The following is a 24,706-nucleotide window of genomic DNA, read 5'->3' on the forward strand; positions in this document are numbered from 1 at the left end:
GAATTTCACATTACTCAAGGTGCAACAGGACAGAAGGCAGCACTATGATACTACCGATTTGCATATATGTGCACACCAATACAGTAACCTGAGAGACAGAACACAGCCACATTAGATGAGGCTATGTCAATAATGTGTTTATTTTTAAAGATGATTCTTTTGAGTTAACTACTTTCCCTATATATCCCCACCTTGATGATTAGTGCTGGCCTACTACTAAGCATAACAATTTACTAGATAAAGCACACTGATGATTTCTCCAAGTCTTAAAAGAAGCTGAACCAAAAGTGAAGAAAGACACTCCAGAGAATTCCTGGATGACTGGTTTTTGCAACCAACTTCTACCCTTCCTTAAGTAGCCATGTTTTCTGAGAGTACACCTGAAGGTGAGAGATTATTTTGTTGGGGAAACTGAACACCATGCAACGGAAGATGCGGAAACAGCATCATAGAATCATATTAATTACATTAATAATTAGAATGGAAATAATATTATAGCCCTAGCTATAGGCTTCTGATCAGCTGCCTCAGCAATTAGAGATTAAAGAGAAAGCAATTTAAACAGACACCAGGTAGACTCATTGGTGTCATTGCATGATCTCCACAGAACTCTACTGAATATAAAAGGGTGTGCTTCGAAGCAAAAACTCTTTGTGCCATTCTGAATCTGCACCAGCAACAGTGTCTCTGCACAGAGGGACACTGAAAAGGAAACTTCTGATGGAGCAGAGTAATAAACTCCACCAGCTTCCCTTCATCATCTGAGTTTTGGTGAAGAGGGTCCTTTTCAACAAGAAAGATATACTGCAAATACTAAACAACATACTGCACGCAATCATGGCTTTGTGATGCTGTCACACAGGTTTTAAACATTAGTGGGGACTGTAATTTTCCTTGCAGTGCCCACAAATATGTGTATTTTCAGGGGAAAAAAAGTAGACAGGAAGTCGCATCTGACACTGAAAACAGAGAGCCTGTGCCTAATGGGCTGGAGACAAAGTCTAAAAGCAGTTCATCTCTCTGAACATACTGAATGACCCCTGCAATGCAGTCGTGGCTAGCAAGACATATTGCCACAAAGTGAGCAAGGGACCATTGTGTGAAGGACAGTTAAAACTTGCACACTTGGTCAGTTTTCCAAAATGTTTTGAGGCAAGACATCAGCTTGCCTCCTCATTTATCTGAACCGCCTGTCCTGTTCATGTATTAAGCTACATTCCAGCAACTAGCTTACAGCTAAGCACAAGGTGCTTAGCAAACAGAGCTCTAAATGAGACATATTTTCTGCATTCAGACTTCATGTGCAAAACACAGACTTGTGTAACCCCTGCAGTTATTACCAACACACTGACTACATAATGAGTGGAGAATAGATATTAGCCGTGAGTAGAAGGACTTTGAAGTGCTGGGTGACAAGAAGCTCCCTGTGACCCGGCAGTGTGCGCTTGAGCCGAGAAACCTATCGTGTCCTGGGCTGCATCCCCAGCAGCATGACCAGCAGGTCAAGGGAGAGAATTCTCCCCCTCTGCTCCGCTCTGGTGAGATACCCCCTGCAGTCCTGTGCCCAGCAGGTTTTAATACCTGGGGTTAGAATGGGGTTAAATCTTTACTCTTCATAGACTCAGAGGGGAGAAAACTTCAGAGACTTTTTATCAATCACAACTTTTCTCTTCATCCTAAACCTAGTTTTGTCTCAGTGGTCTTTAGGAGTCACAAAGTATCTCAGTACGTGTCACGATATACATTTATACATGGAAACACTGAGGACAATTCTACTGCAATCTACTCTAATTCTGATTTCAAAATAATAACACCCCCTCTCACTTAACAGCCAGCTCCTTCCTGTATTCAATTTTGAGGTTGTTATTACTGTTGTTCAGGTAAAAAACTGGTAATTTTACCCAAAAGCAAACAGAACAGACAGGCATGGCAATTTTTTTTTCCCCTTTCTTTCTTATACAAGAGTAGAGCAGCAGAACTTCACAAACAACTAAGGCAGAGAGAAAGCACCAAAGTCTTTACTATCACTTGATTTGAAAGTAGGGCAATCCCCCCAAAGCCTTCAAATCCTGGCACCCATGACTGAACTCAACTCCAAGACATATTTCCTGCTGCAATGGGTGGAGGAGCTGAAGGACAATGAGATAAATCCATGTACTGTGACATAGTCACTTACCTTGAATCAACAGTCATGAAATGAGCACCACCAAGCTCTCACCTAAATGTAATAAATAGCAGAGACGAGGTGGACACGTAACTTGCATTCACAGTAGTGCTATACATCACCCATTTACAGCTGTGCGGTGCTGAGAGAAGAAATTAAGGGGTTTTATATGATACTGTGATAATTCTAAATGATATTATTTTTTACTTCCTTTCTTCTGCTGTTAGCAGTATCAGTCTCATGAACCAATAGGCATTCTATGAATACTAATATGGGTGGAGAACACATCTATTTGATGTAAATAGTTGATTTTACTGCATTTGACTTTTCTGCAGGGCAAACAGAAACACAGGGAAGGCAGTTACCATAAGAATCAGGGCAGAGACCAATAGAGGGAGCCCCTGGAGCTGCTGAGGGAAGGCATGTTGCCACCACCAGCTTTGCCACTAGCCAGCTGCCTGACTTTGGCCTCTGCATCTATAAAATATAGATAAAGGTGTTTACTCCAATTTAAAACAATTTGGGAAGTAAAGCCTGTACATCATCTGTCTTGCAGCTTTGCTGTTAACAAACCCACTGTTTCCAGTTGTCTGAGAAAGAAGCAAAGTTATGGCTCCCTACTTAACTTAGAAAACCACAACACATCTCTGGGCCCTGAATGCTCTACTCATCTCCCATCTGCAGTCCTGCATTCAGCTCAGGGGATGACAACACAAGAGGAAAATGGACCTGTTGGAGTAAGTCCAGCGGAAGCGATGGAGATGCTTCAAGGGCTGGAGCACCTCTGCTATGACCCAGGCTGAGAGAGCTGGGCTTGTTCAGCCTGGAGAAGGCTCCAGGGACATCTCAGAGCAGCTTCCAGTGCCTGAAGGGGCTGACAAGAAATCTGGAGAGGGGCTTTTTGACAAGGGCCTGTAGGGACAAGACAAGGGGGAATGGCTTTAACCTGAGAGAGGGGAGATTGAGTTGAGACATTAGGAAGAAATTCATCCCTGTGAGGGTGGTGAGGCGATGGCACAGGGTGCCCAGAGAAGCTGTGGCTGCCCCATCCCTGGCAGTGTTCAAGGCCAGGTTGAACAGGGCTTGGAGCAACATGGTTCAGTGAAAGGTGTCCCTGCTCATGGTAGGGGGTTGGAACTGGACAAGTTTTAAGGTCCCTTCCAACCCAAACCAGTCTGTGATTCTATGCTTCTATGATCTCTGCTCATCTTCCCATTACTACCAAATTCCATTTAATACTTCATTACTCAACTGGATGATAGACTGGAGCGTGTACTTGTAAAAATCAGCACAATGAGACAGGGTGCAAGCAGGCTGAGAAACATGATAAGTATTCAAAATGCATGTGAAAAATTAGCATCATTAAATCATAGAATAGTCAGGGTTGGAAAGGACCTTAAGATCATCTAGTTCCAACCCCCTGCCGTGGGCAGGGACACCTCACACTAAACCATTTCCCCCAAGGCCTCGTCCAACCTGGTCTTGAACACTGCCAGGGATGGAGCATTCACAAACTCCCTGGGCAACCCATTCCAGTGCCTCACCACCCTAACAGGAAAGAATTTCCTCCTTATATCCAATCTAAACTTCCCCTGTTTAAGCTTGAACCCATTACCCCTTGTCCTATCACTACAGTCCTTAATGAAGAGTCCCTCCCCAGCATCCCTATAGGCCCCCTTCAGATACTGGAAGGCTGCTATGAGGTCTCCACGCAGCCTTCTCTTCTCCAGGCTGAACAGCCCCAACTTCCTCAGCCTGTCTTCATACGGGAGGTGCTCCCGTCCCCTGATCATCCTCATGGCCTCTTCTGGACTTGTTCCAACAGTTCCATGTCCTTTTTATGTTGAGGACACCAGAACTGCACACAATACTCCAGGTGAGGTCTCACAAGAGCAGAGTAGAGCAGCAGGATCACCTCCTTCAACCTGCTGGTCACGCTCCTTTTGATGCAGCCCAGGATACAGTTGGCTTTCTGGGCTGCGAGCGCACACTGCTTGCTCATGTTCATTTTCTCATCAACCAGCACCCCCAAGTCTTTCTCCACAGGACTGCTCTGAATCTCTTCTCTGCCCAACCTGTAGCTGTGCCTGGGATTTCTCCTACCCAGGTGTAGGACCTTGCATATGGCATGGTTAAACTTCATGAGGTTGGCATCAGCCCACCTCACAAGCGTGTCGAGGTCCCTCTGGATGGCATTCCTTCCCTCCAGGGTATCAACCGAACCACACAGCTTGGTGTCATCGGCAAATTTGCTGAGGGCACACTCAATCCCACTGCCCATGTCAGCGACAAAGATGTTGAACAAGACTGGTCCCAACACTGATCCCTGAGGGACACCACTCATTACTGCTCTCCAGCTGGACATTGAGCCATTGACCACAACTCTTTGTGTGATGCCATCCAGCCCGTTCTTTACCGACCGAGTGGTCCATCCATCAAATTGATGTCTCTCCAATTTAGAGACAAGGATGTCATGTGGGACAGTGTCGAACGCTTTACGCAAGTCCAGGTAGATGACATGAACTGCTCTACCCCTGTCCATCAGTTCTGCAGGCCCATCATAGAAGGCCACCAGGTTGGTCAGGCAGATTTCCCCTTAGTGAAGCCATGCTGGCTGTCACCAAGCACCTTGTTGTTTTGCATGTGCCTTAGCATGCCATCCAGGAGAAGATTTTGCTCCAAGATTTTACAGAGGTTAGACTGACTGGTCTGTAATTCCCTCGGTCATCCATTTTCCATTTTCCATCCATTCTGGAAAACGGGGGTTATATTTCCCTTTTTCCAGTCGTCAGGAACCTCACCTGACTGCCATGATTTCTCAAATATGATGGCCAGCGGCTTCGCAACTTCATTTGCCAGCTCCTTCTGGACCCATGGATGGATCTCATCAAGACCCACGGACTTGTGCACATTCAGATTTTTAAGATGGTCTCGAAGCAGATCCCTCTCCTACAGTGGGCCTGAGGTCTTCATTCTCACAGTCCCTGTATCTGCCTTCCAAGACTTGGGTGGTGTGGTCAGAGCCTTTGCCAGTGAAGACTGAGGCAAAGAAGTCATTCAGAATCTCAGCCTTCTCCAAATCCTGTGTAGCCAGTTCTCGAGAGCTTCCTGAGGGGGCCAACGTTCTCCCTTGTCTGTTTTTTATTTGCTATGTACCTGCAGAATCCCTTCCTGTTATCCTTAATACCCCTAGCCAAGTTTAATTCTAACTGGGCCTTAGCTTTCCTAACCTGGTCCATAGCTTCCCGGACAACATCCCTGTACTCTTCCCATGCCACCTGTCCTTGCTTCCACTTATTATAAGCCTCTTTTTTCATTTGAATTTTCCTCAGTACCTCCTTATCCACCCAAGGAGGTCTCCTGGCCCTCCTGCTGCACTTCCTTCTGGTTGGGATGCAACACTCCTGAGCTTGTAGCAGGTGATACTTGAATATCAACCAACAGTCTTGGGCCCCCCTGCCCTCTAGGGCTATATCCCATGGAACCTTACTAAGCAGGCTCCTGAAGAGGCCAGAGTCTGATCTTTTGAAGTCCAGGGCAGTGAGCTTGCTGCACACTCTTCTCACTGTCCTGAGGATCTCGAATTCGACCATCTTGTGATCGCTGCATCCAAGGCTGCCCTGGAACGTCACATTTCCAACCAGCCCTTCCCTGTTCGTGAGCACGAGGTCAAGCATGGCACCTCTCCTTGTCGGCTCCTCTATTACTTGCAGAAGGAAGTTGTCTTCCACACAATCAAGGAACCTCCTGGATTGCTTGTGCCGGGCCGTACCGTCCTTCCAACAGATGTCAGGGTGGTTGAAGTCACCCATGAGAACAAGGGCCTGTGAGCGTGAGGCTTTTCCTATCTGTCTATAGAGTGCTTCATCTGCAGGTTCTCCTTGATCAGGTGGTCTGTAACAGATCCCCACAGTAATGTCTCCCATAGCTATATTCCCTTTAACCCTGACCCACAAACTCTCTGTTGACTGCTCACCTGTCCCCAGACAGAGTTCCATACTCTCCAGACTATAAGAAAAGAGTTTTAAATCTATAATACACAGTTCTAGAAAGACAAGCTCAAACTGCTACACACAGCAAAAGAAATAGAAAACAGAAACATAAGCAAGTGGTGATTCAGTCATGCAACAGAAAAAATATGAGACCCAAGTTTGTAACACAAAAAGGATACACAGCAACCACATGACAATGCAGACAAAACATCAAGCCTCAGCTCTACGTACATTAATACTCTGCCACACACCCCAAGAGTTATTTCTTCCTCAATCGGGGTGGCCAGTTTTGAATGGAGGGCTTAAACAGCACAAATTTGCTTAAATAGCAGACATATTTGACTCAAACCAGAGGAAAACAACCAGGAAGGGAGGGAAGAATTCCAGAAAAGACTGAAGGAATTAACAGCAAACACAAAGGTTTTCTATGAAAGGAGGGGAAAATGCAGTTTACCTAGAATAGGGTCATTATACAGATTATAATGACTCTAATTATCAGAATGGTGAAATACAGAAATTGGCTGGGTAGTGTCATTGTGGTAGATCCTTAATTGGAAGCTTTAACAAAAAGTTTAGGTAGGGATAATGTATGCGCATTTGCCTGGGCATGTGTAAAACATGGTTTGATGACCTACTGCAGTCTCTTTCTACCTCGCTCAAGACTTAAACTGGAAAATTCACGTTTTTGTCATGTACTGAAAATATACTTCATATGACATGAGTTAAATGTCATCAAATTTTGTGCTTTCATTTTATTTTGGGATTATTTCAACTTCTGAGAAATACCACTTCTTTAGAGCAGGAAAAACAACAGAAACAGCATATTAAAGCAAAGGTAGGTTGAATCTTTACATAATCCTGAGATAGTGATCAAAGAAAATGTGACGGCAAAATAAGCAGGGAAGGAGAAGCTACATAATGTACAAATCAAAGCCAACAGCCTGTTAAACTGGAACTGGCAGATTACACTGACATGGGAACTCTGGTCTGTTTGGTGTTTCTTCATTCTTTCCCTCACTCTTGCCCTCAGTGCAGAAAGCACTCAGCCCTTGAATTTTTAGCCCTTCTTCTGATTGCTGCTTCTTTGTTTAAATTACAAGCTCTTAGCAGCAAGCACCTTGTTTCACAAAACACCCACCACTGTGCTTGATGTTCTAACAAAGACAGACAAGACAATGGCAATTCAAAAGGCTGATTTAAGAAAAGCCATAACTCATATTCAGGGTCTCATACAATTCCGCTCAGGGAAGACAAACAGTGCTACAAATTTGCCTTTGCAAATAAGGCACTGACATGATAAGAACTTAATTTCCATAGGAGTAAAGATATACATCTGAGTTGTAACTGCTGTTATTCTTGTGCGAGCTTCCAGCCAGAATTCAGCTGCAGCATCACTAGAACAACAACAAAAAAAAAGGTAAGGTAGTGGTTAACTCATATTAAAACATATGGCAGCTATAAACTACCGAAGACAGACTTTTGTGAGTAACCACCAAATGATAAGAGCATGCAGTTAATGAAGAAGTCCACAGGACAAGTTTGTAGAGACATGTGGAACTGTCTGGCCCAACCAACCTTTATTACATGAATCCTCCAAGCTACAGCATCATGTTGCAGAAGCCAGCCTCAAACAGCTAAAGCAGAGGCTTGCACTGGAAGGAAACTAGACAAAACACAGAGTTCATGAGTTTCTAGTGACTCCTGAAAACGTGACTGCCCTTAAAGATTTACTGGTACTACTGGAAGTTAAACACATGCACCCATAGGAGAAAAGGACTTTGGGTGTATAACCTGCAAAAGTAATGGATCAAAAAGACAGATGAACAGTTTGCTAAAGGGAGAATGGGAATGTTCTTTCATGTTTATGCCATTGAAGTATTCTGCCTTCTGGTTTTAAGAAGGTCTATCTGGACTGTTGAGCATTTCAGGCAAAAAAAATATGTACTGTAAATAAAAGCTCTATTTTAACTGACACCTGTATGTTTTACCTTGTTCGTGATCTTAAAACTCCATCAGGGAAGAAAGTTTGCATGGTAAGTACACTTCCTTCACACAGCTGGCTTTTTTTTCTTTCTTCCTAGAGGTGAAAGATGTAGCCAAATATAGTAATTCCCATATGCACCCCATATAGCACTGCAATACTTCGCATACTGCGTGACATGCTTTACTCAAGTTCTTCTGGAAAAGACTTTTGTTCCATCACAGAAAACAAAAAGTCAGTCTGAACAGCCCTAGCATCTTTCCCATTCCAACCTGAGAAGCTGGGAAACAGACACCATTCCCAACAGAATGCAGCTCAGAACAAAAGCAAACATTGGATGTGAGGGACTCCATGAGGGACATCAGGTTGAACTCCTCCATTCTGACAGGAGAAAAGCAGTGATTCCCAGGTCTTCAGTTGGATTCAAAAGGTAATCACAGAAAAGCTTATTTTTAAGATGCTTTCTAGTGGTGGATTACTTTATTTAAAGACAACAAATGCCACCACCAAGCACATATGCCTGACTGCCGACACCTTCAGAAACGAAAATCGCTGCTGACAGTCCAGACTGTTTCATTATTAAGACCTATAAAAAAGACCTAAGGATTCCTTGGGGGGAGTCGTTTCCTAAACAATTAAATCTCAATTAGCAATTCCTTCTGCGTTTTAAAACACTTGTTTAGAAGTGTTAGAAATACCTATCAGCTCCCTGGTTACTCAACCAGAAATGTCAGAATAAACCTCTGCAGACTTAAGTTCTTCTTACTTAGAGGAGAAAAATACTCAAAAACTAACTTCAATTCTAGTATGCCTTATACTGTCAAAGACCAACAAGATCCAGAAATATGGATTCCCTGATGGCAGAAAATATGTAGGCAGCTGTTACAACAGATGGGTTATTATAAAAATTCCTTTTAAAAAGAAGGAAAAAAAAGAATATAAGCCACTCTCAAGCACACACCTCGTCTTGGTGTTCATCTCACCAAACGCAATTTCTACTATATTTTCTTTTTGCCCTGAAAGGAAATACAGGTCTCAGAGTACCTTTACTGTGGGGTCCTTTTAAGCCTGCTGAAGTAAAATGGCAGAACATCCATACTGCAGGAAAATAATTGTGTAAACTGCCAGCATGTGGAGCGGGTGGATGGACTTCTCCTAACAGCACAAAGCCTGTGTTTAGATTTACTTCCATTTAATATTACAAAAGGTAGAGGCTAATAAATCCAGCATGGATCTGCTCCATCCATCACTGACTTCTCCAGACACGTTAAGCAGCAAGGGGGAGAAGGGAATTTAAGTTGCTTTTTCTAACAGCAAATATGGAAAATGACATTAATGTTCAGGCAAAGGATCTCCCACAACGTAAAAATTTTATTTTCCTACTCATCAGGCTCACGTCAGGATTGGAGATTTGAACGACAAAAAGGGACACACAGCTGCTACTTGTTATTCTAATGAGGTTTGTGAAGTAAGCACAGACAAGGAGAATGAGCCTCATCCTCAATACCACTCCTAAGAAAGGCTTATTTGTTCTCTTTTGTATGGAAATTCACCAACATCCATCTGGAGTGAGGTAGGAAAACCTCAACTATTTTTGATAGTTAACTCTGGGATTTTGGTAGGCTTTACAACACTCAAAGGAAAAAGAGCATTTAATATCTAATTGTATAACTCCTACATTGTGTGTCTCAACAGTCATTCCATGTCTGTCTGTCTGCCTATTGCATTCTCAGTGTCATGGGCCACTGCATCACCGAAACTCTTGGTATGGGAGGGATGGAAGGATTTTCTAGGGATGGAAGTTTTTTCTAGGTTCCCCAACATCAGTGATGACACCTCTCAAACTGCTTTCCTCTCTGATTTTTAGTTTTCCCCTGTATTTACAAGTTTATTCCATCAAATTCAGCCTACTGCTGTGTGTGCATGCTATTTAACCTGAGGTTCTTCCAACTATGAAGCTCAACAGCACAATGAGTATGTTTCTGCACAGTAAGTAAAAAAATATAAGTAAAACAAAGGAAGAAACAGTGCTGCTACTTAGGCTTCCAGTCAAGAGAAAACATGGAAGCCCTTCAACAATAATAAAATCCATAATATACTTTCTACAAAAAATACACTTCCTTTTAACAGAACTGGACTTCCAGGCTTGTCTGTACTCTGCATATTTAAAAATTAATATGAGACTTCCCTGTAACTTTGATGCTTCTTATAAATGCTCCCTATAAGAGGGAGTTAGCCCCAAAGTACATTATTCACCAAATCACTCAAGGGAGTAAGTTGTTCAGAGCCATCCATGCATCAGCAAACACAACACAGAGATGTCTTAATGCTCTTTGTGGATCTAACTCAATCACATTTATTGATAAAGATACCAAGTATATCATTTGCATCCCATATACTAATAATGTCTGAAAATTTTTCTACTAAAAAAAAAGAATGTCTGAAATAAGTCTTTAACTTACATGAAGTAACTAATATGGTTACTATGCACTATTTTAATGAAACGGAAGTTTTATTTGCTTTCAGGCACCCCAGCCCTTTCCTAAATTTCAGGTTAAAAATTAATTGAAGTTTCTATTTTTATACCTACAGATAGATGTGCCAGCCAGTGATTCAACACAAATAGTGAGGAATATTTAATTAACTGAAGCTACAGGAGGAGTTTCATGTAGGCAGAATGTAATTACTCGAACTAGAACTTCCTCTCAAAGTTAGGATTAATATCTGTAGCAAACAGCAGAGTTTTAAAGACAATAAATCAATGCAATCTGAACTTTACACCACGTCTGAAAGACAGCACCTTCTCTATTTGGTTCTTCCAGCAAATAAAGAGACCATTTGGGTCACTGTGTGTGTATGCATATAGATGTACACATATTCTGTGCGCAGATGCGCATATTGTTAAGTACTTTAGAATAAAGGATGACCACCTAAAAAAACAGCTGGTATCACTTGTGATTTTCCCTAGAGTCTCACTGAATTTTTAAATTATTGTGACTTTTTCTAATTTCTAACAAATTATGTTTGAAACTAAAAATCCACATAAAAATGTACCGATCCCTAATTTTCAATAAATACAATCCTCATCCATCTCGAGTTACACCTCCCACATTTTTCTCTTACAATCACATCAGTCTCTATATGCTTTCAAGCATGAACAATATTATTTACTAGTTTGGGGTTTTTTTATAAATCCCAATAACCCAAGATTCTTCCTTAAAATCTCATAATCCTCTCTTGTATGTATCATCGACACCAATAAAAAGATACACTTTAAGGCAGATTCTGGGTATCCCAATATCCATTATATTTACCCTATACAGCCTTCCATACCTTCTTACCTTAAGCAACCACATGCCCAAGTCCTCTGGTAGAAATCAACAGGAATGCGCTGTGACACAATCCCAAATGTAATGATCTACTGTACAGGTGGGACAGCTTACCACTGAGACTTCTTCATAGCAGATAAGAGGAACTCTTGTCATTACTGGGACTGATATGATATTTCAAGGAAAAATGCTCCAGGGAGGTTTGGGAATTATGCATGCCAGTTAGCCAACAGAACATGAACTGCACCTTGTAAATTTGGGTGTTCTGGGGGTTGTATTTGGCAGGACACCATGAAACTTAATTTGGTAGCTTCCCCTGCTTCTGCATTTTAGGCTAAATGTTGGGACAGCTACATTAATTTAACACCAAAACTGATCACATACATGCATTAAGACACTGGCTCCTACCAAAAACATTTAAAGTGCTCTACTCCAAGCAATGAGGAGGAGCTGCAATCATCATCTCAGGAAAAAAAAACACAAACAATGAGCCTAAAAATGCCTTCCTTTTACTAAGAACTATCATAAATTTTCTATGTTGTGATACTGTTTCTTGCTTGTACTAATGCAGTATTCAGAATAACTTCATTTTGCATGTCAGCAAGTCTGCTGTTAAATGTTATACACCTATTAGTATGAATTTTTCGATACATTAATTAGTACATTTTTATTCCAACTGATAATTTTCATTACACTCTCATGAGCAACAATGTTTCTCAGCTTACAAATACTTCAAAATCACTTGAGCTGCAACATTTCTTTTGAGGTAGCCAAACTCTACTGAGCTAAGTACTGTTTACTAAGGGCCCTGCAGGCAAGTCATAGTAAAGGGGTTTAGATGCTCACCTGCTAAATAATTAGAAGGTAAAAGGCAAATGGAAGTTAACGTCAGTTCAATCAGCCTTTATCATTCTGCAGTTTTGCCTAGAAAGATGTCAGATGCTGATTAACCAGGGCTGCTCAGAACTGTTTTGATGAGGTAGTCAGAAACTGGGGAGGGTTATAAAAGTAAGTAGATGACTTTGTTAGGTAAAAAAAGTAAAAATTAATAAATGCTGCTATCATCATAATTTTGGACACATGTCTTCTGTAATTAATGAGCATTATCAACACCATTTGATATAGATGATGAAAATCAAGTAAGTCAGCCTGTCAAAAGCAATAAGATAAAACCAAAAGGTAGTTTCTTACAGCAGAACCATGTATGGGCACCCTATAAGCTTGAGCTTGTTAACAGCCTGTGTTTTTCAGAACCTGTAATAAAGACAGACAGATAATTTGTCTCTGATGAACCTGCAAAATTGCTTTAATCAGTAAAAGCCAGGTGGATGAATAAAGCAAGTTAGACAGCTGTATAGAACCAACTCCTATTATAAGCTATTATTTCTACTGTTCCTGAGAGCTAAGAAATTGAAATATTATTATCAAAACCCACATAGAGATAAAAAAAAAAAAAGATCTATCTTAATGATTGTTTTAAATAAAAACTAATAAGCATAAATGGGTAGACAACTATTCATATAACTGTGGAAGGAGATGATTATCAGATGTGTTTTGCTCTGTGATGTTAAGGATCACTTTTAAACAATTCTTGTCCCACAGTGCTACAAGAAAATCTTTCATATTTCTTTCATATCCTGTTGCAGAAAGCTACAAAGGCTACAGCAAAGCTAAGAGATAGAAATGCTAAATATCTTTCTGGTAACTGAACACAAGTAACAAAACTGGTAAAGCAGAGTTGTGAAGGAAGAGATAATAGGTATCTGTTAATTCATAGAATCCCAGACTGGTTTGAGTTGGAAGGGACCTTAAAGCTCATCCAGTTCCAACCCCCTGCCCTGGGCAGGGACACCTTCCACTATACCAGTATTGCTACAAGGTCCATTCAATTTGGGTTACTTTAGAACCACTTAATACCAAACAGCAGAATTCTTAATTTCTCTTCACAGGTTTAGGGTGTGAACCATTTTCCATTAATGGCAAAATCTCACTACATCATATTGAACAGAATCTATCCTATAATTGTCTCCAACTTTAATGGCACTTGTACCTATAAAACAGGTGTACAAGGCACCCAAGGCAAAACAGCAAAATACTGAGAGATTATCATAGTGAAGGGTAACACCACTGAGATTTTAAAGGACAGGAAGAGAGAATGCTTAGACTGGGGAAAATTAAGACAGAGGGGAAAAAAACCCAACCCTGACATGTTGGAGGTTATATTGATTAAGGTTAGAAAGCCATTCCCCCTTGTCCTGTCCCTACAGGCCTTTGTCAGAAGTCCCTCTCCAGGTTTCTTGTCACCCCTTTAGGCACTGGAAACTGCTCTAAGGTCTCCCCTTAAGGCGCCTTCTCTTCTCCAGGCTGAACAAGCCCAGCTCTCTCAGCCTGGCTTCACAACAGAGCTGCTCCAGCCCTCGCAGCATCCCTATGGCCTGCTCTGGACTCGCTCCACCAGCTCTACATCCTACAGCAAATTCCTGAGGAGCTGCGGAGGCCTTACGTGCAGTTTCTAACCCCATCTCTCCTCAGGGTCATCCTTTCTTTCGGGGCCACCGTGCCTGCATAACAGCATTATGTGGGTACCTGAAGTGCTGTGGAAAACACTAGCTATTACTTGCCTTACACCACGACCACGGCTGGGGACATGAAGGCGGCAGCTCCGCACCTCGGGGCTTCTGCGGCAGCTCCTCCCTGAGGGGAGGGCCGGGTCTGTGGCGCCGGCTCCAACAGGTTACAGCCGGTTCTTAAGCAGCAGCCCCCACCCCGTTCCCGCGCAAGCCCCGGCCCGGCCCCTGAAGCTGAATTCGTGAGGGAAGGTGTTGCTTTAGGGCACGTAATGCTCCCAGCGTTTGCCTTTTGGTTTCTATCTACTGACGTGAGGGTCGGGATGAAAATATACAGAACTATCAGGCGGGTCAGTTACTAATTTAATTTTCACTGAGGTGATCACTGCGCTTGGCTGAGGGATGTAGAGAGTGGGGCTGCTGAGGCTGCAGCTACAGTTAAAGCCGGTATATAAACGCTTAAGTCTCCTTTAAAAAGGGGCGAGACAGTAGTTAATGATACTCCTTGAATTCTCCATGGAAGTGCTGTAGTTGCAAAGGGAGGGTAGGTTTTCAGGAGGAAGAGGCATGTGCAATGGGAGGGAACACGAGCTGTAACATCATCCTTCTGAAAAAGTCACTAAACAGCGTGAAGGCATCTATTTCACAACACATAAATAATGCCATGGCTACTTGTTTTCATTAGGTTCAGAGCCGCCTACCCATTTGACAGTCATCCGACTTCCATTTCAGTTTGATTACATTAAGGAAGTGACTGGGGAAAACTCTGAGAACACACAATAAGCAATAACAAAGAAAGCAAACTACATTTATGAAATCAGGCAACTTATGCCAGATATTTAAGGTGGTTTGTCATGGGGTTTGCATTTTAAAAAGGTCAAACTAAATTAACCATTCATTTATACCAGAGTTGCCCACAACAGTTGTCTTGGAAATCTAATCTAAACGGGCTGGTATAGAACATGAATTTGCTCAAGCTCTCTCAATCGCTGTCTTCCTGGACATAAAACAAGTGTAGTGAATGAGGAGGCTCATTTTCGGATGATTTGTGTATCTGGGAGAAGGAATTTTTGCAATTAATTTTAGGCATGATCAGAACTCAATAGCCTGGACACAAACTGCTTGTTATTGTTTCCTTGGGTGAAGTTACAGAAGGCAAGAGAAAACGGGTTTAGTTCTGTGAAGCAATGTGTTCATACAGTATTTAAATGGCTCAGTTGAAATACCTACAAGCTTCACTGACAGAGGGAGTGTTAGATGAGACATTAGGAAGAAATTCTTCCCTGTGAGGGTGCTGAGGCCCTGGCACAGGGTGCCCAGAGAAGCTGTGGCTGCCCCATCCCTGGCAGTGTTCAAGGCCAGGTTGGATGGGGCTTGGAGCAACCTGCTCTAGTGGAAGGTGTCCCTGCCTGTGGCAGGGATTGGAACTGAATGAGCTTTAATAAGGTCGCTTCCAACACAAACCAGTCTGGGATTCTGTGACCCATATCAAGCATCTCCAGAATTTGGGGAAGATTACAGAGATGTTGAAAGCAGTGCAATTGTTTCACAAGTCAAGCCAAAGGGACTGTGGAGGCATAACAATCTTTTTAGGGCTGTTTCTTGTGCCACAAGGTGTGTGGTGTCCTGCTCTGCCTACTGTGTTGCATCTTGGCTAATGCTAAAATTTCATGTGCTCCTATTTCAAAAGTTTGCCCATTGTTAGTTTATTCTAAAAACCCTGTCAGACCTGGCAGGAAAACTGGAAGCTTTCTCAGCAAAGAAGCCAAAACTGGAATTAGGACAGAGAAGGAAGAATCCCACAGATCGAAAACATCTTAGGCAGGTTCATGGAGATTGTAATGGCAGGGCCAGCTTGGATGCACCAAGAAGTGCTCTGTTTGATTGTGAAACAAAAAGGTACTAAGCTTTCAAAGCTCACAAACAAGTTGTTCCAAGACAAGTATAATGAAAAGTGACACCTTTCCCCATGGATCTGTGTGATAAATTCCATACTGTGTCCTCAAAAATACCATTTAAGAGAGTTAACGATGTCCGTGCTCCTTCATATCCATGTGCCCTCTCACCTTGGTACCTGTTAGTCCTGTTCCCCAATGTCATGATTTAACCCCAGCCAGCAACTACACACCACAGAACTGCTTGCTCACTCCCCCAGCATTTGGGTGGCAGAGAGAGTCCAAAGAGTAAAACTGAGAAAACTCATGGTTTGAGATAAAGACAGTTTAAAAGCAAAAACCATGCGCACAAATGAGACAAAACAGAATCCATTCACTACTTCCCATCTGCAGGCAGGTGTTCAGCCACCTCCAATAAAGCAGCACTCTATCACATGCAACGGTTACTTGGGAAGACAAACACCATAACTCCAAATGTCCCCTCACTTCCTTCTTCTCCTACCCCAGCTTTATATGCTGAGCATGACGCTACATGAAATGGAATATCTCTGTGGTCAGTTGGGATCAGCTGTCCAGGCTGTTTCATTTCTTAACTCCTTGTGCACCCCCAGCCAACATGCTGGTTGCGTGAGAAGCAGAAAAGGCCTTGACTCTGTGTAAGCTTCTCAGCAGCAACTAAAATATCCCTGCATTATCAACACTGTTTCCAGCACAAATCCAAACCATAGCCCCATACCATTTTCTTCATACACTATGAAGAAAATGAGCTCTGTCTTACCCAAAACCAGCATAGCTACCCATGACAGCAACATCTCTAGCATACCCCACTTCTTCCCTCACCACTTGCCCTTCATAGCCAATGCTTCCATGCCCTGGTTGCAAGCTGCCATGAGGCTACATTGCTGTAGGTGTTTTGGAACTACACAACTATGCTAATGGCTAAACAATGTGTGTTGGATGATGAAGTGGTAGACCAAACAGAACAAATACCCTGTCTGGCTATTTTTTCATTGAGGATGCAATGGTGAGGGTCTCTTGCTTCTACAACACTACTTATCTTCATTAAACTTCTAGAAACTTAATTATCTTTCAGATCTTTAACCTTTCCTCTGAAGCTGTTAAAACTTGCCATCAGTTTCTAGAGATTTTGCTGGGTGGAGGTGAATGCAAGGAAGGGAGGAACTCCATTGACAGACACCAAACTTAATTCTTTCTTCAGAAAAATAAAAAGAGCTGAAATAATAATACCAGCAAGGTACATGCTATTAAACTTACCTTTGACCAACTGATATGTAAATTTCTGAGATGGGAACAGCATCCATCACAACAGTGAGGTCCCTGAGTTCAATATATGCTAGGGCCCCTATGTTCCATTCTTGCAGTTGTCTTCACAGGGGGTGTTTTATTCTTTAGTTTTCTCCAGATAACCTATACAAATGGAGAAGGAAAGAACATTTTAAGGACAATCACACCTGAATTCAGGGTTTGGAAGAAAAAGGAAATAGGAACATGACAGTAACAGTCATCCCTGCATTAATGAGTAGGAAATCCTGCTGTCAGACTTTGACAATTGATTTAATCTAGAATTAAATTTAGCCTAATCAGTTTATTTTTAGTTGCTGCAATTAGCGTATCTGTTAAAAAACAGGGAATTAAATTTAAGATTAAATGCACTTCCTGGAATCAATCAGAATAAGCACAAAAGAGTTATTCCCATGGGTATTACACCTGCTTGTAGGTCTGAACCTGCAGTATTGACAGAGTCAGTGGGAGCCTGATGGCTGGTGTACCCTGGCACTGTTTTAGCCCAGGTTTTGAATATGTGAACATTAGGCTTTCAGGTTTTTCTGTAGTTGCAAAGTGAATTGCATAATATGGGCTACCTTACTGCTGGTGTAAGCAAAACCCATATAGACTGTCACTACCGGTTCACCTGCATGAAGGTGCTAGTCTTGCTGCACATGCCCTAGGGCATGACACAAATACATCAGACCTATTGCAGATGTACGTCATTCCTGCCTCACTCCTGCACACCAAATCCAGTACTTCACACAGTGCCAGCCTTCTGCACATCACAGAACAGCTGAGTGCTTTCCTCATGGGTAGCTGGACAGACAGCAGCCTGGCCAGACCTACAGAGCAGTCATTCTCCCACTCAGGTTGCCAAACTTCCCAACAGGTGTAGGAAAGGGCTCAGAATCCACACTGGTGGTATTTCCAAGTACAACATGATCAGCACCACACAATATGAAAAGTTCAGCCCTGCAGCCCCTGGTGAAAGAAAAAAAGATGAGGTTTGGTGGGAGCCACACAGATTCTCCCTGCTTCCAGCATCCTTAACCTCACGTGGCATAAGTAATGAAATAAAGGTATAAACAAGCTGAATATTTATCCACTAGGGAAACTGCAGCCAGGGAAATTAACACAGACAGCAGATATTTAAAGTACTTTCTTGCTCATCCTATTTTTCTCGATACACACTTGCCAATGTTCCAAATGTGAAAATTCAGACAAATACAATTTATGTATATTCACCAACTTACATTGGTAAGACTCAGGGTGGTGGTCAAATTTCTGCCTTCAGTTCAATAAAAAACTAAAAGGATAAAAGCACAGCATTAAATGTGAGTTTATTCATATTGATTTAACATTATTATAATCAGCAACTCTCAGCATTAATGCAACAGATCCACCTAATCTCAATGAGATAAATATTGAAAGTAAACCTTCTCTTTTGGGCAGAGCACAACTGAATATACTCAAAGTGATGCCTTGATTTTGCAAGTGTAAATCTGTATGCAATAGAAAATGCAAGATGTTTAGGACACAAACTGTTGCACATGTGTGCAATAGTTCTATCATACTGAGAAGTACCTGTGTACAAAAAGTCTGTATTAGCATACTGACAGGCTTACTTTGCTTAAATAAAAGAAAATAGGAATTTAGAATTGCAGTTCATAACAACTTGTCATTCCTTAAAGTTCAGTGATTTAGCGCTAGCTTCTGTGCTTGTCCGGGATTTAATTCCATATTAACAGCCACAATGGAGAAAACTGGTCCACACTTACTTATTGAGAGAGTTTTCTTTTTTAACTCAAAATTTATCCTGTCCAAATAATACACATTGTCAAAAGGTGAGTTTGCTGCTGGAAAGAAATACATACATTTAATGATTGGCAGTGTTTCTGACACAAGAACCTAAATAACACACTTCATATGGAAGGTGTAAAGCACTGAGCTAGATGATGCTACATTACAACGGGTAATAAAGAAGCTTTTACAAAGCAAAGATGTAATTCAGAAATTACTCAAGATCTTTCCCCTTAGTCTCTAGAGAGTATGTACACATTTTATTTATATGTATACATATACCTCTTTATAAATAAGTGTATTAACATCACACTTTGCCACCCCCCCCATACTCCCATTAGAACATAAAGTGAATGAAAATGATAGCATCATTAGAATTAATATGTAATGTAATATTTCAAAAGTGATCTACTTGCATCAAGGCTAAAATTATCAAGGAGACTAAATTAATTTGAGCTTTAAACTTAAGAAGATTTCATGCCTCTGGTTTGTCTATTCTTCACTATTTGGGATGGCAAAAGCAAAGAGATTAAAGCCTTGCAAAAAAAAAAAAAGCTAATTTGTTTATACTATATTTTGGCAACAACCCAAGGGGGGGGGGGGAAGAAGAAAAAAAGCTTTCATAATGCATAAATAAAAAAAGAGCTCAATTGTCTTCTTAATAGTGAGAAATTCTCTGAGGTTCAGGCTATCCTTGATCTGTTCCCTTGTGATACTTTCCAGAGAAAGCCCATCCACAAAAAGTTCCAGATTAATATGCAGCATTCACTTTTGTTTGGCAACTGTGAAATATTCATGTGCAGTACCATCTCACCACAGAGGATTACAAGGTAATTACTGTCCCAGAGGTATTCCTTGTACTGCAGCTGGGATGATGTATACTGTAGCTGAGATCATAGAATAGTTAGGGTTGGAAAGGACCTTAAGATCATCTAGTTCCAGTCCTCCTGCCATGGGCAGGGACGCCTCACACTAAACCATTTCCCCCAAGGCTCTGTCCAACCTGGCCTTGAACACCGCCAGGGATGGAGCATTCACAACTTCCTTGGGCAACCCATTCCAGTGGCTCACCACCCTTACAGGAAAGAACTTCTTCCTTAACTCCAATCTAAACTTCCTCTGTGTAAATTTGAACCTGTTCCCTTGTCCTCTCACTACAGTCCCTAATGAAGAGTCCCTCCCCAGCATCCCTATAGGCCCGCTTCAGATAACTGGAAGGCTGCTATGAGGTCTCCACGCAGCCTTCTCTTCTCCAGGCTGAACAGCCCCAACTTTCTCAGCCTATTTTCATACGGGATGTGTTCCCGTCCCCTGATCATCCTCGGGGCCTCCTCTGGACTTGTTCCAACAGTTCCGTGTCCTTTTTATGTTGAGGACACCAGAACTGCACACAATACTCCAGGTGAGGTCTCACAAGAGCAGAGTAGAGGGGCAGGATCACCTCCTTCAACCTGCTGGCCACGCTCCTTTTGATGCAGCCCAGGATACAGTTGGCTTTCTGGGCTGCAAGCACACAATGAAGCCAGCTCATGTTCATTTTCTCATCAACCAGCACCCCCAAGTCTTTCTCCGCAGGACTGCTCTGAATCTCTTCTCTGCCCAACCTGTAGCTGTGCCTGGGATTGCTCCGACCCAGGTGTAGGACCTTGCACTTGGCATGGTTAAACTTCATGAGGTTGGCATCAGCCCACCTCACAAGCATGTCGAGGTCCCTCTGGATGGCATTCCTTCCCTCCAGGGTATCAACCGAACCACACAGCTTGGTGTCATCGGCAAACTTGCTGAGGGCGCACTCAATCCCACTGTCCATGGCACCGACAAAGATGTTGAACAAGACCGGTCCCAACACTGGTCCCTGAGGGACACCACTCGTTACTGGTCTCCAGCTGGACATCAAGCCATTGACCACAACTCTTTGCATGCAGCCAACCATCCAGTTCTTTATCCACCGAGTGGTCCATCCATCAAATTGATGTGTCTCCAATTTAGAGACAAGGATTTCATGTGGGACAGTGTCGAACGCTTTACGCGAGTCCAGGTAGATGACACCAACGGCTCTACCCCTGTCCATCAGTTCTGTAGCCCCATCACAGAAGGCCACCAAATTGGTCAGGCAGGATTTCCCCTTAGTGAAGCCATGCTGGCTGTCACCAACCACCTTGTTGTTTGGCATGTGCCTTAGCATGCCTTCCAGGAGAATCTGCTCCAAGATTTTGCCAGGCACAGAGGTGAGACTTACTGGTCTGTATTCCCTGGGTCATCCATTTTCCCCTTCTGGAAAATGGGGGTTATATTCCCCTTTTTCCAGTGGTCCGGAGCTTCACCTGACTACCATGATTTTTCAAATATGATGGCCAGTGGCTTAGCAACTTCATTTGCCAGCTCCTTCAGGACCCACGGATGGATTTCATCAGGCCCCTTGGACTTGTGCACATTCAAGTTCTTAAGATGGTCTCAAACCAGATCCTCTCCTACAGTGGGCCTAAGGTCTTCATTCTCACAGTCCCTGCATCTGCCTTCCAAGACTTAAATGCTGATACATAAGTATCAAAGAGATGATGTGTTAGTATCAAAGTAGTATTTTTAAAAGCACCCACCTGAACTGTGCTGTTCATTTCTGTACTGATGGACTGCAGATCAGATGACCTCTAAGGTTTGGACATCTCAATGACACCAAAATACTGAGTTGAAGTAAGCTGCCAGAATTAAGGAATATCCAGCCCAGACAGCAGTTAAAGAAGAGAAAATCCTAAATTTCTAAAGATGAGGTTCACTACTCTCTTGACTGCTGCTCAACAGTGCTGGAATGTAGACTGAAACTTTCCTGGCTAACTTTTAGTCTATAAATAGCCAAGGTCAAAAGTCTTCTTGGGGGAATATGCTCAAGGAACAGTTTCAGCAGAAGACTGTAGGATGCATATCTAGTGGCCACAGATGTGGAGATCTGTGGAGATCCTGGCAAAGACAACATTGAGCATGAAAGGGAAACTGCAGTGAGCTGAACTCACTTTGAGCAGACAAAGCAGACATTAAGCATGTGGCTGAGGAAGAAAAAGTAAAAATGAGAGAGGACTTCAACTGCTGGGAGTCTGGAGATAAAACAGAACTACAGTTTCCATTTGAACTGAACAAAAACAAGGCACGGGGGACACTTATATGTCAGGTCAGAGGGATTTTTAGGCTATTGGCTTATTTATGTCCTAGTTAAAACGCAAAATAAATAAAATGGAAGTTAACACACCCTAGTATTTAAAGAGTAATTAGAAATAAACCTGACTGAAAGGTATATGCCTACCAAAAAAACCCAACAGCCCTGAGAAAGCAGCAGTGCAAAGAATACAGACATCAAGTCATATTAAGCCAGGCAATCCAAAAAGTAACTTTTGGATTTCCTTTTAGATTTCCTCTTGGATGCTCCAGTCTCAAGTCATTTAAACTAGAAGATGTTGCAAAGCCTAGAAGCAGCTGACACACTTTATTACATATATATGCATGCATACGTGTGTTTATATACATACACACACACGCACACATATAGAAAGACTTGGGGAAAACCCCTTGCTTGTCTTTTACTATCCAAACTATCAACATTTGTTAACATGTACATCCTAATACAGGTACATCCTTCTAGTTCCCTTAGCTGAACTAAGCTGAGAAGAACTCCAACCGCATCTCCAAGTCAAGAGTCTGCTTCCAAGAAATTTGAAAATACGTTCTTTTAGCTTTAAGGACTCAGAGACAGGAGCTGTCAAGGATGTAGAGCAAAGAGCCTTTTAGAAAAGCAAAGGGCAGAGGGTTGTATGGGTACTGTATATGAGAACAGAATTAGGTACTATAAGATGAAACACAAGCACAGTTGCACTACAGCAGCTACTGCACCCACAAATAGACAATTTTTTTTTCACTCATTCCATGGAAAGCTAGTTGAAAAGATCAAGAACTGCTAGGAAACTATTTCATAGCACCTACAAGAAAGCAAGTGGAGTAGCAGCCAGCACAGATTTGTCAAGAAAAAGCAAATCCCATCAAATCAATTTAATATCCTTCAATGGTAGAACAGATTCTGTGGACAGAAAAGCAGCAGATGATTTCCTACATGATTTCATTGAGGTTATTTTCTATCATTTCACATATTCTCATAACTGAGCTACGTAGCACAATTTACACAAAAGTACTTATTATGAAATGGGTGTAAAGCAGGCTGGAGAGCAACACTCAGGATGGTATCAGGGGTTCACTGCCAAAATGAGTGTGCTTTGCAAAGCTCCATGAAGCTCAACACTGCATCTGGTGACACTCAATACTTAAGTTACCAGTTGGACAATGAAATAGAGGGCAACTCCAGTGACTGTGAAGAATGTTGGGAAAACATAGCTGAACTCAAAACATGGTAGAGAAAATACCTAAAAATTCCAAGTTTTCTCCATCGTGTATGACTGTGAATAAACAATACATACAAAGAGAGCAGGGATATTAATTTAAATGTATTATAAAGAGAATACAGTCTAATCAGCAGCTCGGTTAAAGACAGCACACTGTCCCTGACCCTTTAGGCTGTAGAATATACACAAACCGCCTCTTGGTGTTTCAGAGGAGTCCAGTCTGCTCTCACTGTGTGGAACGCACCTCAGCAATCAAAATTGCATATCCAAAATGGACACTGCTAAATACCTCGCTCTCAAGGCCTAATAACCAAAGCTTTTCCATTTAAGTGACAGTCCAGCATACACCCAAAACATTGCTTTTCTTTCTCACTTCTGGTTTTATGCTTTTTCCATCCTGTAACAGGAGATAGTTGAGTTTCAAGCCAAAATAAACAGCACATAGAAAAGGTGTAAGCTTAAAAGCATATGCTGAGGATGGAGGTGCAGATGGTTTAAGTGACCTGCCAAGGTCAGAGATGAAGTCTGATGGCAAAACTAATCTATGCACTTTCCTTGGGATTAATCCAGTTCAGGGAAGGAATTTGTATTTTTATCCCAAAGACTGTGTGTAGGAGAACTACTTTGCTGAGAGATCAGATCAGAGTAATACACCATGCTTTTCCTCTACGGCCACCAGCACACACAAAAACTTTCATCAAGAAAGCTAAATTTAAGGTCATGGACTAGAGCCATCTTAAAGCTAAACACATACTTAAAATCTTAGCTGGAGAGAGGTTCAGTTAAGCTTGCAAATCAGTGCACAGCCATCCCCTGATTTCAAACCACCTGTACTTCTGCAACAACAATCCCTGTTCTCAGATATGAAAGGGAGTTGCATGCAGATGTATCAATAGAATCACATTCATGTGTCAGCAAGGTATAATTTACTACTCTTAGGAATCAATGGAGTTATTCCAGATTTTCATCTGCATAATAAAATGAAAATTGCTGTTCAATTTCATTCCCTGATGTCTTGCTGATTTTTTTCTCCCACTGAATAGATAAATTATTTTACAGCTATATTAAGTTCACTTCTCCCAAACTTTTTTTTCCCCAATACATTTTCTGCCCTTTCTTCAGCTTCTAAGTGCCTGTGCAAAATTAAACTTGTCCATTCTCACCGGCATTTACGTATTTTTCTTGTTTAGCTGCCTCTGGGGATTTCCATTTTATTTCTCTTCCAGATCAATAGCAAAGATACTTGGTAATATCTGAATGTTGCTCAACTAAATATTTTTCCTATGTATCTATCACCAGATATCTC

General features: G+C 42.0%; 1 long non-coding RNA gene across 1 annotated transcript in view; it reads right to left on the bottom strand.

Annotated features, from left to right (window-relative positions):
* Positions 1–17,706, bottom strand: part of LOC133280456 (uncharacterized) — a 91,635-nt gene extending 73,929 nt beyond the window's left edge. Inside the window, exon 1 of the long non-coding RNA XR_009747174.1 lies at positions 17,204–17,706. This is a non-coding gene — a long non-coding RNA (uncharacterized LOC133280456). The remainder of the gene's footprint in view (positions 1–17,203) is intronic.
* Positions 17,707–24,706: the final 7,000 nt, after the last annotated feature.

This window comes from Pezoporus flaviventris, unplaced genomic scaffold (genome assembly GCF_033815535.1).
Source record: "Pezoporus flaviventris isolate CSIRO_AGI_PZ_B2104156 unplaced genomic scaffold, CSIRO_AGI_Pfla_v1 ptg000083l, whole genome shotgun sequence".
Taxonomy (NCBI): domain Eukaryota; kingdom Metazoa; phylum Chordata; class Aves; order Psittaciformes; family Psittacidae; genus Pezoporus; species Pezoporus flaviventris.